The sequence below is a fragment of the Gossypium arboreum genome, chromosome 12 (assembly GCF_025698485.1).
Source record: "Gossypium arboreum isolate Shixiya-1 chromosome 12, ASM2569848v2, whole genome shotgun sequence".
In the NCBI taxonomy this organism is placed as follows: domain Eukaryota; kingdom Viridiplantae; phylum Streptophyta; class Magnoliopsida; order Malvales; family Malvaceae; genus Gossypium; species Gossypium arboreum.
Window position 1 is genome coordinate 91,431,294 of NC_069081.1, and position 15,285 is coordinate 91,446,578.

General features: G+C 37.0%; 1 non-coding gene across 1 annotated transcript; it reads right to left on the bottom strand.

Moving 5' to 3' along the window:
- Window positions 1-2,998: 2,998 nt before the first annotated feature.
- On the bottom strand, window positions 2,999-3,105 carry LOC128286063 (small nucleolar RNA R71). Its single transcript, XR_008276609.1, has one exon. It is a non-coding gene; the product is annotated as a small nucleolar RNA R71 (small nucleolar RNA).
- Window positions 3,106-15,285: the final 12,180 nt, after the last annotated feature.

Sequence of the window (15,285 nt, forward strand, 5' to 3'; positions counted from 1 at the left end):
GAGTTAATGCAACCCTAGAGTGTTAATTAGAGAAAAGTCTCAGTTATTCAATCTAGGGATTAGACGTTATTAGTCTTAAATAGGGATAATAACATAACTTAGGGATCTCTACGGAACAAGTTGAATGAATAAATCGTCCGATTCGGAGCCAGAATAGCAAGTAAAGTCTAGGTGGATTTTTCCTTAGGTATTGTCTTAAGTCAATCGATTTTTCCCAAAAGCAATTTCCCAATTCTTTTCTCTTTGCATTCTTAGTTTAGATAATTAGTCAATTAAAACAAAACCTCTTTATTCTTAGGCTAGATAATAAAAAGACAGTCATTACGAGTACTTTTAGTTCCTTTGGGTTCGACAATCCAGTCTTGCTAAAACTATACTACTGTTCGATAGGTACACTTACTTACATCGCGATAATAGTTAGTTCAAGAACGAGTAATTATAAATATTTAAAACCTATCACGAAATAACGCAATCAGTGCTCGACCGACCAACACCACAAATTCTCCTATTTCTGGAATTCCAATAAGCAGCTTGATATCTTCATTTAAACCCTCTTCGAAACATTTACACATATCAGCCTAAGTCAGAACCCATCCTCTGGCATACTTGCTCAACTGAACAAATTCTCACTCTTATTCAGATACAGTCATGTTTTCCTGTTTGAGCTCTAAAAATTCTTTCTTTTTCTGATCTAGAAATATCTGACTAATGTACTTATTTCTGAATTCTGTCTGAAAGAATCCCCAATAATATCTTCTCTTGGTACAACAGAAGTTATGGTATACCACCAATTGTAGGCTGTGTCTTTTAGTAAAGATACTACACATTTCAAACATTCAACCGGTGTGCATGATAATTCATCTAGAACCCTGATGGTATTTTCCAACTAAAACTCAGCCCTCTCGGGATCATCTTTAGTAGTAGCCCTAAATTCTTCTGCCCCATATTTATGGATTTTATTTACCGGAGGCTTACCAGTTCTAACAGGTTCAGCACCTTGTGGCATCTTAGGAACTGGTTGAGGAGCAGAAGGGTGAGTCTGTTGTACAGTAGGATTTGTTCTTATGAATTCTGTAAACCACTCATTCATCATTTGGAAGAAGGCTTCTTTTACCTCCTTAGCTCGACCCTCAGATTCGGGCCTTCTACTACTAGATACAGCTCTTTGAACTGAACCTGGAGCATTACTCTCAACTTTTTCAGATTCAACTCTAGCTTGGTTGGTTGAAATTAATATATGAAAAATACATTTAAAATGGCCAGGAGATATCACACTATCACAAATTATATAATGGCATGTATAGCTAAACTTATACTTGCTACGTTAGTCCAAGAATCGACTAAATCGTAGCTCTGATACCAATAAATGTAACAACCCTAACCTGTATCCATCGCTAGAACAAGGTTATGGAATATTATCGGAATTTACAGAACAATTACAAATAATTCATGTCTTTTTCTATTCATATCTAAAACTATTCATATCATCCCTTGATTCATCCCTCGAAGCCCAATTTAATCATTAGAATCAAGTTGGGACTAAATCGGGATTTTAGAGAATTTTTCATAAAATTTAAAAACTTTTCTTTAACACAGGGGTCACATGCCTATGTGAGTAGGCCGTGTGGCTCACACGGCCAAGTGACATGCCCATGTCTCAGGCCGTGTGGACATTTGATGTGAGGCATACGACCGTTTCCTAGCTCGTGTCATTACTCGTGTAACTTTATGACTTGTGCCACACGTCCTGCCACACGCCCGTGTGCTAGGCATTGTAGTCAATTTAATTTTTAAAAATTAGGTGCAAGTCTCACACGGCCAAGACACACACCCGTGTTCTAGGCCCTGTAGCACACCCGGCTGAGCCACACGCCTGTATGCCTAATTCTGAGCATTCTGTTTCTCAATTTTAAGATGCAGGGACACACGGCCAAACTATATGCCCATGTGTCAGGCCGTGTGCCTACCTGTATGGACAAAATAAGGTCATTTCCTAGCCCTATTTCTCACCCAATTCAAATCATATAAATCAAGAAAACATCATTAATATGTATGAAATAGTATCACATGTTCTTAATTATGTGTTCTTAATCCTTTCTTTAATATTTTTAGGCTATTACTCCAAGTTTGATATGCTTATTCAGTGGAGCAAAAGTCCCTGTTTAAAAGTAGATCTAGCATAATTAAGCGGAGTTGCATGCAATTTTAGAAATAAGATGACATAAATATGCCGGATGAGAGTCAAATCTAATAGGGGAATCTATAGATCAAGTTAATGCGACAATAGGGATTTTAATTAAAAAGTGATTTCAATTAATCAACCTAGAGTTAGTTGTTCTTAGTCTCGAAAGAGATATTAACATAATTTAGGGATTTCTACGCATCAAGACAAGTGAATAAATCGTTTAATTTAGAATCAGAATAATAAGTGAAGTCTAGATGGATTTTTCCTTGGATATTGTCTTTCTTTTATTTGATAGTGAAATTGAAAGCACAGCTCGTAGAAATCGTAAAGAAATAAGGCGGAGTCTACAGTATATAGAGGAAGAGTGAGAGGACGATACCAATACTACCGAGGAGATGGCTGAAAATTAGAATAATCCCCTACCTCCTGTGGTTGTCATGAATCCTGTAAATCAAAATCCTGCTCCTCGTACTAGGTACGACTATGCCAAGCCTAATTTAGCGGGGGATGAATCGAGTATTACGAGACCTGCTATTGCTGCAAATAACTTCAAACTGAAGCCAAACACCATTCAGTTAGATGGTTTGCAAGATGAGGATCCAAATACTCATTTGACTAACTTTCTAGAGTACTGTGATACTTTTAAAATTCATGGCATTTTTGATAATGTCATTCACCTTCGGTTATTTCCCTTCTCATTGAGGAATAAAGCTAAACAATGGTTGAACTCTCCACCACAAAGGTCCATCACTACATGGGAGCAAATGACCGAAAAGTTTCTGTTGAAATATTTTTTCGCCGGCCAAGACAGCAAAGTTGAGGAATGATACCTCTTCCTTTATGCAAATAGACTTAGAAACCCTATACGATGCATAGGAGAGGTATAAGGATTAATTGAGAAGGTGCCCTCACCATGGGTTACCCTTATGGTTATAGGTTCAGACTTTCTACAATGGTTTGAACCCCTCAACTAGACAACTGATCGACGCAGGTGCCAGCGGTACCCTAAATAACAAAACACCTGAGGAGGCTTATGAGTTCATTGACGAGATGTTACTGAATAATTATCAATGGCAAGTCAGAAGGACAAAGCCTACAAAAGCCGCTGGTGTTTTTAACCTTGACGTGGCCACCATCTTATCAAACTAGGTAGAGCTCTTAAATAAGAAAATTGATGGTTTATATGGTTCTACACAAGTACATCTGGTGATGCAATGTGATACAAGTGGAGGAGGGATGCACAATCCAGAATGCTTAGCCTTCAATTGCAGCACAGAGACAGAACAAGCCAACTATATGGGTAACAATTCTAGACCTCAGAATAATCCATATAGTAATACTTACAATGCAGGTTGGAGAAACCATCCCAACTTCTCTTGGGGTCGTCACTCCAGGCATCCATCAGCAACCTTATCAGTAGGAAAAGAAAATGAGTCTTGCAAAGATATTGGAAAATTTTATTATGGTGTCAGAGACTCGTTTTCAAAATATCGAAACAGCCTTGAAAAATCAGCAAGTATCAATTCATGGGCTCAAAAATCAAATTGGACAGCTTGCTAAGATGATTTCAGAAAGACCACAAGGAAGCTTGCCGAGCAACACCGAAACTAATCCAAGAGAGAAACTTCATGCAATTACGGTTCGAAATGAAGAAGGGTTAGTTGAATTTGAACCAAAATCGAAACAAGAAATTGTGGTAAGTGAAAATAAGGTTGAGGTAAGCCATAATAAACAAAAACCAGTGAGTAAAGAGTATACACCTCGTGGGCCATACCCCAATGCGACAAAGAAAGGCGGCACAAATGAAAAATTTTGTAAATTTCTTAACCTTTTGAAAAAATTACATATTAATCTACCGTTTATTGAAGCTCTTTCGCAGATGCCCAACTCAGTTAAATTTTTAAAGGAGCTTCTGGCAAACAAACGGAATATTACATGAAATGCAAGAAAATGATTATAAATGATAAGTGACATATGAAATATGCGATATATGTTATGTAAATTCTTAAAAGCTTATTTGCTATTTGAGTTATGCCTTATTATGCTATGAATGGGAAAATGGTGAATTTGTAAACATGAATGATATTATGGTCATTATTCATGACATGACAAGCAAGTACGACAAAGATGCTATGTGCAAGTGTGGAAAATCCCGTGGAAAATCCCGTTTGAACCTTAGGAATAGTTTAGGATACAAGTGACATGTCACTAAGAATTTAGAAATCCGAGCTCGTTGAGCGGTCCGAGTTCATGATATATGTGAGAATTTGAACTTGTTGAGTGGTCCAAGTTCGTGATCTATGTGGCATCGGAGCTCATTGAGAGGTCTGAGTTCATTATGGATGCGAGCATCTGAGCTCGTTGAGTGGTCTAAGTTCATAATGGATGCGATTCATGTAACATCTGAGCTCGTTGAGAGGTCCGAGTTCATTATGGATGTATACATGTTATGAGGTAGCTTTGGCTACGTATGTATATGTGGCACTTAGTGTAACACCCCTTACCCGTTCCCGAGGTCGGGATAAGGTACGAGGCGTTACCGGATAAACATACAAACATTAAATTAAAATACGGGCCATAAAATTTCATTCATATTTCAAAACGTTCATTTACTTACACATAGTCCCTTATTTGAGTCTATGGAGCCCAAAACATACTTTAGAAAGGGTTCGGGACTAAACGAGAACTTATAAAAATCTTAGAAATTTCATATTTTAAGGCTCCACACGCCCGTGTCCCAAGTCGTATTCCATACACGGCTGAGACACATGCTTGTGTCTCTGCCTGTGTGGAATATACCTAGGCTATTTTCCAAGCTTTGGTCAACCTTAATCTCTTACACACTTATACAAAATCAAAAGCATATAACATGGTATTCATTTAATGATTAAACATTCTCAATTAAACCACAAACATAGCATTTGTATGTCATCATACATGTGTCTCTCATACTCATTTTACCTTGTCTATTATAGTACCACTTATACATTTATACCAAGATTATCATCTTACCAAGTATCTTCAGCTTAATCATCAAGCATTCATATTTAAAGCTAGATCATATCTTTATAAAATACCACAATTTAGATGCGCAGAATAACATGTTTGCCTGAAACATTTCAATTCCACTCCATACCCAACAAGCATTACATTGAGACTAGTCACACACACATATATGTATATATATATATATATGTCATGATACATATCATTCTCTTTCTGTTTTCTTATAAACACATATAATTTATTTCATTATATCAATATTTCATATACCATAGTTTCCATGTATTCCACATATATTTATTTTCCTCCTCCTCCTCTCCATTCCACATCCTTAATGTATATAGTATTCTTGTAAGTACGATTTCACAATTTACTAATAAATGCTCACAATTTACTTATTTATAATTCGAGCTACAGAGTTCCAAATTAAGATCTGTAAATTTCCCCTGAAACTAGACTCAAATATCTTTCCACCATAAAATTTTCATAATTTTTTGTTTAGCCTATTAGTACAGTTTATTCATTAAAATTTCCCCTGTTTCACTTTCTGATAATTCTGACCTCTCTTCACTAAAAATTAATTATCTTACAGTATAGAACTCGGATAATGTTCTTGTTGATTTATCTTGAAAATATACTCATTAGGGATTTTAAAAATATAAGTTTGAGCCTCTAATTATTTTTATCCAAATTTGTGTGATTTTCCAAAGTCAGAACAGGGGATCACGTAATCATTCTGAACCAGTCTCACAAAAACATAAATATATCAAATTATAGAACTCCTTTGCTTGTTCTGTTTCTTTTATATGAAAATAGACTTATTAATATTTAATTTTATATCTCATTCAGTCTCTGATTCAATTTATACTATTTTTGGTGATTTTTCGAATCACGTCACACTCTTGTCCAAAACAGCTTTTATTGCTAATTCACTCTTTCACACTTTCTTTGAATTAACCTCATTTTAACATACATATCACAAATCATTTTCACCACATTTCATACATCACAAGTATAGGCCCATGATCATCAGATCACCATAAAATCATCCTCATGTATAACTTACTTGTTTATAATCTTACCAGATCCTGGTCACTTAATGAACACATCATTCACATAACCAAGTTCCTACACTTATTCATCACAACACTCACAAAGCAATACATAGAGAGTCTCCCGTTGAACACTTCGGAATATAATTCGAATACATGGAAAGTTTGCACATAAGTGCCACATATGTAGCCAAACTATTTGGTACGCATAGTAGCCTGCACTTAGTACTACACATGCGACCAATTATCTGGTACACGTAGTAGCCTGCACTTAGTACTACACATATGACCTAACTATTTGATACACGTAGTAGCCTGCACTTAGTACTACACACGTGATCGAAGTTATCAGGTACACATAGTAGCCTGCACTTAGTACTACACATGCGACCTAGCTACATCATAATGTCTTGTAGCTCTCTTGTACACATGATGTGCACTTAGCACCATACATGTGACCTAGCTACATACTATCTGTATCATCCAAACTTTCCGAAGGTTCAACCGGGATTTCTCTCTATTTTCCAACAATTTCACCAATCAAGTAATTATCCACAAACATATTTCCAATATTATTATAAAACATCATAATACAAGTAATATTGATGTATTACTTACATATAAACTTACATCTCATTTAATATCAAGGCAATAACATTAAATTACACATTACCTTATTAAAAATCATATGAACTTACAATTTCCCATAATATTTATAATCATAGAAATCACATTTATGTATGATAATTCAATGCACTTCATGTACCATAGACATATTTTTAAATCAATTCATAAACTTGGCACCATAATCATTTAATTTAACATAATTCAATTAATTTACTAAATTTAACTTTCAAATATAAATTACAAAGATTATTGTTTGATAATTATATACCAACTTACATACTTTCAACACCTCAGAAATCATAGTAAATATATCAATTTTACATTGAAACATGTATAAATTAATGCTTATTATACATATGAACTCACCTCGATACTAAAACGGCCATTTAACCAACTTTCCCAATTTTCGATTTTTCTCTCATTCTAGGTTCAAATCTCGTTTTCCGGGATCTAAAACATCATATTTTACTTATTTAATTAATGTACTATTCAAAACAGTCCTTAACTCAAACTTTGGAAAATTTACAATTTTGCCCCTAAACTTTTGCATATTTACACTTTTGCCCCTAGGCTCGGGAATTAAACTTCATCCCTTATTCTTATGTTTTATGACATGCTGATCACTTTTATATTCTATGGAAACATCAAATTCTCACTCTAACATATACTTATGACTATTAGGTATTTTTACCGATTAAGCCCTTTTACTCGTTTTCACTCAAAACCGAGTAGCACAAGTTGTCTAACATAAGTTAAAACCTCATATTATACCATAAAACATCAAAATAAACACATTTCAGCTATGGGTATTTTTCCAAATATGAACCCTAGCTTAAATTATTTCTAGAATAAGCTTAATCAAATTACCGGGATTTCAAAAACGTAAAGAACTTGAAAAACGGGGTTAGAACGGACTTACTATTGAGCTTGGAAAGCTTGAAAACCCTAGCCATGACTTTCCCCATGCTAATTTCGGCCTCCATGAAAAAGATGAGTCAATTTTGGCTTTATTTTCCCTTTTTGTTTCTTTTAATTACCAAATGACCAAAATGCCCTTCCTTACTAAACTTTAAAAAATTCCATCCATGTCCATTTTTTGTCCATCACTTAGAAATTGGTCAAATTTCTATTTAATACCTCCTAATTAATATTTCAAAGCAATTTCATACTAGAAACTTCTAGAATGCAAGTTTTGCAACTTATTCAATTTAGTCCCTAACTTCAAATTGAGCACTTTATGCATAGAATTTCTTCACGAAACTTTCACACAATCATGAAATCATATCATAGACCTCAAAATAATCATAAAATAATTATTTATATCTCGAATTTTGTGGTCCCGAAACCTCTGTTCCAACTAGACCCAATTTTGGGCTATTACACTTAGGTGCAAGTTTTCGCGTATCTAATAGTATTCCTAGTGTTCAACGGGTAATGTAATGAATGTGATGAAAGTCCTGAGGAGGGAATGTTAAAGAGTTATGGTTATATGATACACTACTATGAGTACAGGTACGTCTGCTAAACTTATGAATAATGCCGTGGTAAAGATCGATTTATGATGAGCAAGTATATATGTGTATATGATAAGTAAGCCAAAAGGGTATGAATGATATATAATCTTTATGGTTATGTTATTATGTCTTTGTGAAATTGAACATGAAATCCATGAAATGGTAAGTTCATGATTAGTTGAAAATGAACTTATGATAGTTACCATTATATTGCACTAAGACAGTGTTGGACATTAGCAGTTGTATGACTTTGAAAATCCACCAAAAATTTTGGAAACTGAATTAGAGACTGAATAAGATATTAGATTAAATCTTATTTAATCTAGTTTCACATATAAGAAACAATGTAAGCAAAAGAGTTTCATATTATGAGATATTTGAAGTTTTGTGAGACAGATTCAGAGTGCTTTTGGGCTCCCTTGTCTCAAATTTGGAAAATTGCTAAAAATTGTAAAAAAATTATTATGGGTTAGAATTTATATTAATAAATCCTTAATGAGTATAATTTCAATAGAAATATATGGAAACATTAATCAAAACCCGTACTATGACATAATCAATTTTTAGTAAAGAAAGGTCGAAGCTGTCAAACAGCAGAATAGGGGTAACTTTAAAGAATAAACTGTACTTATTGGCCGACCAAAAATTATGGAAATTTTATGGTAAAATATATATGAGTCTAGTTTCAGGGAAAATTTACGGATCTTCATTTGGAGTTTCGTAGCTCTAGATATAAATAATTTAGTAACTATGACTTGAGAAAATAGCATGACTAGAAAATAAGTAAAAGTGTAATTATGATTATATTTCCATGGAATCATGTTGATAATTTGCTTATTATTTTCATATGGACTTACTAAGCTTTACATTTACTCCCCCACTTTCATTTCTTTAGTGTTGACAGGTTAGCTCAGGGTTGGAGATCATCGGAGGCAACCTCACACTATCAAGCTACCTCCTTTGGAGTATTGATGAATCTTAATGTTTTCAAGTGAGTGGCATGTATAGGGACTTAGTTTTATGATAGATGCTATCATGATTAGCCTTATGTATTGGCTTATATTGATTCATTGTATATAGTCATGAGATGTGGCTTATAATGATTGTGGCTAGTAAGCCTAATTATCCATGATAAGTTCTAATGCTTGTCATGCGATGATATGTTTATGCTTATGGGATATGTATAGTTGGTATTATGACATATATACATGACGGGTGCTTCTTGACTGATCGAAATGGTCATAGCCACATAGTAAATGTATGATATGGAAATAAGTTGATAATGTTTGAACATGAATACTTGATGTTGATTGAAGCTACTTGATAAATTGATGGTACTGAAAGTTTGGTAAAAGTGGTCATCAAATGACAAGGTCAATGAATATAGAATTGTTGTGTCTAGGTTTGATATTATATGAGTACATGTAATAAGTGAATGATAGCATGTTAAAGTTAAGAATATACTTTAGTGAAGTACGTTAAATCATTAAAATGATACCATGATGTATATCTTTGATGTGTGTAAAGATGTAAGGGATTAATGGTAACAAAAGGCTTGGAAAATAGCCTATCTACTAGTCACACGGACAAAGACACGGCCATGTGTCTCAACCGTGTGGAGGACACGGCCTAGCACACGGGTGTATGGATTGGCCATATGGTTCAATTTGTTTTGCTGACGTCATAAACGAAGAGTTACACAGCCTGAGGACACGAGCGTGTTGGAGACACACAGTCGTGTCCCTGTCCACACGGCCGTGTGACCTTGTTTCAGGAAAATTTTTCTAAGTTTCCCTGAAACTTTCTAAAGTTCTCGATTTAGTCTTGAACCACCCCGATGTATGTTTTAGGCCTCGAAGGCCTGTATAAGGAACGATTTACATGTGTTTGAAAAGTTTTAATTTGGATGAAATTTTATGGCCCGGTTTTGCATGTTTGTGAATGTTTAAGTCTGGTAACGCCTCGAACCCTGTCCCAGCTTCGGATACAGGTAAGAGGTGGTACAACCGGGTGACGTCTACCACATTAGGGACATTTTGGTCTACTTGGTCAAGCATTACCAACATTAGCAATCGAGGTGGTCTGGGCCTCAGCACCCGAATACTGTTTACCTCTATTTCTATTTGAAAACTCAATAGAAGCATTGGAACCAGGATTGAAGTCCCTAGACTTCTTTGGTGTGGACTAAAATGACTTACCCATAGATCTTTTCTTTGAATCCCTAGCATCAAACTCGACCTTTCTCTTCTCTTTGGTGAATTCCTCGACCTTACAAGCTCTCTCAACGAGTATAACAAACTCTCTCAACTCAACTAATCTAACAAACATCTGAATATCTTCGTTTGATCTGCCCTCAAACCTTTTGCACATAATGGCTTCAGTAGACACACATTCCTGAGCTATTTGCTGAGTCTCACAAACTCACATTCTATTCAGTTACGATCATTCTACCTTACTTCAAACTCAATGAACTCTTTCTTTTCTAATCCATAAATCTCTTATTGATATACTTTTTTCGAAACTCCTCTTGTAAAAATTCCCATGTCAGTCTCTCCATCAGTACTACTAAGACACACAGGCATGTTCTAGGCTGTGTGACTTAACATAAGCATGATAATGAGTTACATGGCCGTGCAATATGGCCATGTACCCCACACGGCCTAGACACATGGGCCTGTCCTTGGCTGTGTTGATCTTGGGACTTAATTTTTCCAAAAATCGATAGAGACATGGCCTAACATAGTCCATACAGGCGTATGACACAGCTGTGTGGACCACACGGACGTGTCCTTGGCTGTGCGGAACCGGGAGCTAAATTTTTCAATTTTTAAAACAAGTCAGAGAGGTACACAGGCGTGGCACACGGTCGTGTGTTCAGACACACGGGTATTTGGAAGGCCACACGGGCGTGAGAGAAACGAACGACATTACACACGGCCAAACGATACATCCGTGTGAACCACACAGCCTGGACACACAGGCGTGTCCTAGGCCGTGTGAAGATTGGGTTGAAATTTTAAATCGCACATGGGCTGAACAGAGGCTACACGGGCGTGTAACACGGCCGTGTGGCCCAACACAGGCCTCACACAATTGTGTCCCTTTTAACCATCAAACCCTAAGTTTCTATTTTATTTTCTCTTCTTCTCTAAACTTCCCCCAACCAGCCGCCGCTCACCCCTTCTCCAGCCACCGATCCCAACCCTAGCCTCGTCGCATAACCTTTTTCCTTTCACCCTTCTCCTCTTTTCTTTTGCACCCAAACCGCACCAACCCCGTCCCCTAGCCCTTCCTACCCTCTCCACCCATCTGCAACAACCAAGACCACCACCCCATTTCTTTTTTCCCTCTCCCCATCCGCATCCTCCGACCCTCTCACGCCCCCTTCGCACGCCCTTTTCACCCTCCCCTCTCTTTTCTTTCTTCCCTTTCTTTCCCCATTCACCTACAACACCCAAGACCCACCTCCCATCTCCCTCACCTTTATAACCCCAACCGAAACTACCCCCACTCCACCGCCATCCTCACCGATCGGCCACCATTACTCGCCGTCTACTCAACCATAGCAATCGATTTTCAATTAACTTATTTATTATTATTTTATTTTATTTTATTTTATAATTCTTTTGACTCTTGGCATTTTCTATTTCACTATTGATTATTATTATTTTGTTTTAGATTTATTATTATTATTTGATTCTATTGGTACTTTCATTATTCTTAGTCTTACTATTTTTTGTTAGGAACATGATTGAATTATCTTTGATTCGTTTTTGCCATACTGCTTCTTGCCATTTTTTTATTTTTATTTTATTTCGTTGCTGAACCTAGCTCCTTTTGGTAGTTTTATGGATTTAGTTAGTCTTTAACTATGTTAGGATTGTCTTCCATATTTATTTATTTTCATTATTGGGTGCATTGGCTTGTCCCTTTTTACTACTATTATTGTTAATTCATTTAATATGCTGTTAATTTTGATTCATACTATTAGTCTTTGCATGTTTAGGTATTAGTGAATATAGGAATAGATTCTACATCTTAGCCATTTCTATTTAATTACACTAGGATCTTTCAAGTCATATTCCTGTCTTATTCACATATTTACTTACAGGTTCACAATGTATTTTATTGGTGATATTTTTGTTCCTATTTTACTGATATTAGAATATTTTATTTTTCAGGCACACCATAACAAACACTCAGGGGAAGACTAGAATCGCCGTTCCAGCTTCGAAAAAGCAAAAGGGCCTCGGTGGGACCTTTTTTTCGAGCACATCTGCCGAGGCTTGCCATCCTTATCTTCGATTTTCAGCAGGCCCTTAGGAGGATCTATACCAGCTTCATCGAGTGCGACCACTCGGTTTGGGCCGCTGTATTAATTAAGTCACGTTGGAGCAAGTCCATTTGGCTGATATTGTACACGTGATTATTACTACAGCCCCATGGGATCGATTTTTCACCATCATCGAGCCCACCTATACGGAGCTCACCTTAGAGTTCGGCGCCACATTTTCGGTCCAGCAGGTCATGTCGGTCCATGACGAGCCAGGCACCATCACCTTTCGCCTTAGCGAGCTGGTGCGACATATGAGCGTCCCAGAGTTCGATGCTACTTTGGGTGTAATATCCTGATTTTCGGGTTTTTTCGTGATTCTCAAAATTTTGGTAAAGTGTTTAAAATTAGGTATTTGGTTGTGAAATTCATAATTGGAGGGTGTAAATGGGCTTATGGAAGGCCCGTGTGTTGGCCAAAACCCGATGGAATTTTTAAATTTTGGACTTAAGAAGTTAGGGGTTTTGGACAGGAGGTCTTATTAAAAATTGTGGGTAAAATGTATCACAAATGAGCCTCTGGTAAAGTGGCTAAGTAACGCCACTAGGGATTTAAAAAGGTGGCGTGTAAGTGGTTGGAGGAAAACCTGGGTTCGATTCCCTATGATGGCAAATGTGATGCTAATTTTTATGCTTTGAGCATGTAGGAGTTGTAGCCGAATGGAACTCTGTGGAAGGGAGTTTGAATCAGTCAAATGCATGGATTAAGAAGGGATAAAGGGAGACATTTTAGGGATTGAGAAGGAGATAGAGTTAGCCGGTTTGGGGGGTATGGAGAGGGAATTTCGGTAGAGAGGATATTAGGTGGGTATTTCGGCATTTAGGAGTTTAGCTATGCCGTTTTCTTCTGTAACCCTGGTTTTACTCTTTTCCTCTTTTTCTTTCTTCTCCTCTAGCCGAACCACCACCCTTCCATCCATCTTTCCTTCCTATTCTCTTTCGTAACCTATTTACTATTCCCTTTCGTTCATCTACCACTTTTTCCTTATCGTTACTTTTGCCGAAAAGTCACAAAAGCCGAAACCTGTGGTGCCGATTTCTTGATTGACCAGCAACCCTCTTTTTCTTTTCACTTTTTGGTGGCCAGTTCCCTTATCTGCTAGTCTTAAACGGATTCAAGAAGAGAGATTGTGGTAAGTGCTCGAACTCTAAAATGATTTCTATAGTAACTATTGACAAAAGTCGAAACCCCTATAGTTTAGGGAGGTGGTCGAATGTGGGTATAGGCTTTATTGGGTTTCTTCTTTTAATCTTTTATGGTTTGTATAGTGAAGGAGCAGCAAGGCGAAGGGTGTCGACTTGGATTAGCTTGGATCATCGGAGTGACTAAATCTAGTCATCAATTTTGGCAAAGGTATGAATTTTAAGGCCATTGTGGATGGTGGCCGAATATGTAAGTGTTGGTAATAGGGGTCTTCGATTTGGTTTAATTACTAGCATGATCTAATCTATAAGCGGTTGATTATAGGAGGAATCGTGTAGGAGATCTTGTCGAGGAATATCGCAAATCAGGTGTGTAACGAACCCTCTTTCGTAGCTTAACTCGATATTTGTCGATAAGCCGAAATGCCGAAATTCTGGCATTTCGAGGACTCGTGAGCATGCGAATGCTCCTATGTTAGTTAGATTCGCTAAGTTCGATGATCGGGATCGTTGGAACAGGTAAGGACACGATTTGGTACACGATGGTAAGTTGGGCCTCGAGGGGCTAAAATCGGGCCCAATGGGCTTCCGGGCCCATTTGGGTAAATTTGGTAGAAAATGGAATCCTATCAGATTGTGCGTTAATATGGCTAAGACCGTTATGGTAGATGGGCTAAATGGGCCTAGATGACTAATTCAGCTATGTAGGGCCTATTAGAGGTTTTTGGCCCAATAACTCGGTTTCGGTAAGAATGGGCTAGAATCGCTGTCAAAACGCATGAAATTGTTAGTAACTAATACCCTAATATTTGGTACAATTACAAAATTACCCTTATAATATGGAAATGACTATTTTGCCCATATGTAAAAATGACCATTCTACCCCTAGGGTTTAATTATGAGTTTGATGCATGAGATTTTGATGTATATATGATTTGATACGATATGCACATGATATGTATGATATGCACATGATGTATTCATTTATGCATGGGTTGGGTTTATATGGATGGAAGAAGTGCAAAAGGGCTATGCCCTAGTTACCGAAAAGGGCTTTGCCCCAGTTTACCGAAAAGGGCTTTGGCCCAGTTTATCAAAAAGGGCTTTTGCCCCAGTTATTAAAAGAGGCTAGGCCTCCAGTTATATGATAAAATAGCTATGCTGCCAGTGGAGAGTTTGGTTGGGTGGGTTGAGTTATTCCTCACATGGAGAGCTTGGTTGGTACGGGTGGAGAGTAGCGGTTGGTGGGTTGAGTAGTCTCCTCAAATGGGCTTGCATATGTTCATTGATGTTGCATGTATTATTGAAATGGACCTATGGGCCATATTGTTACAGTAAAGGCTTCGGCCCAGTGATATGAATAATAAAAAGGCTTTGGCCCAGTGATATGAATAATGAAAAGGCTTCGGCCCAGTGATATGAATAATGT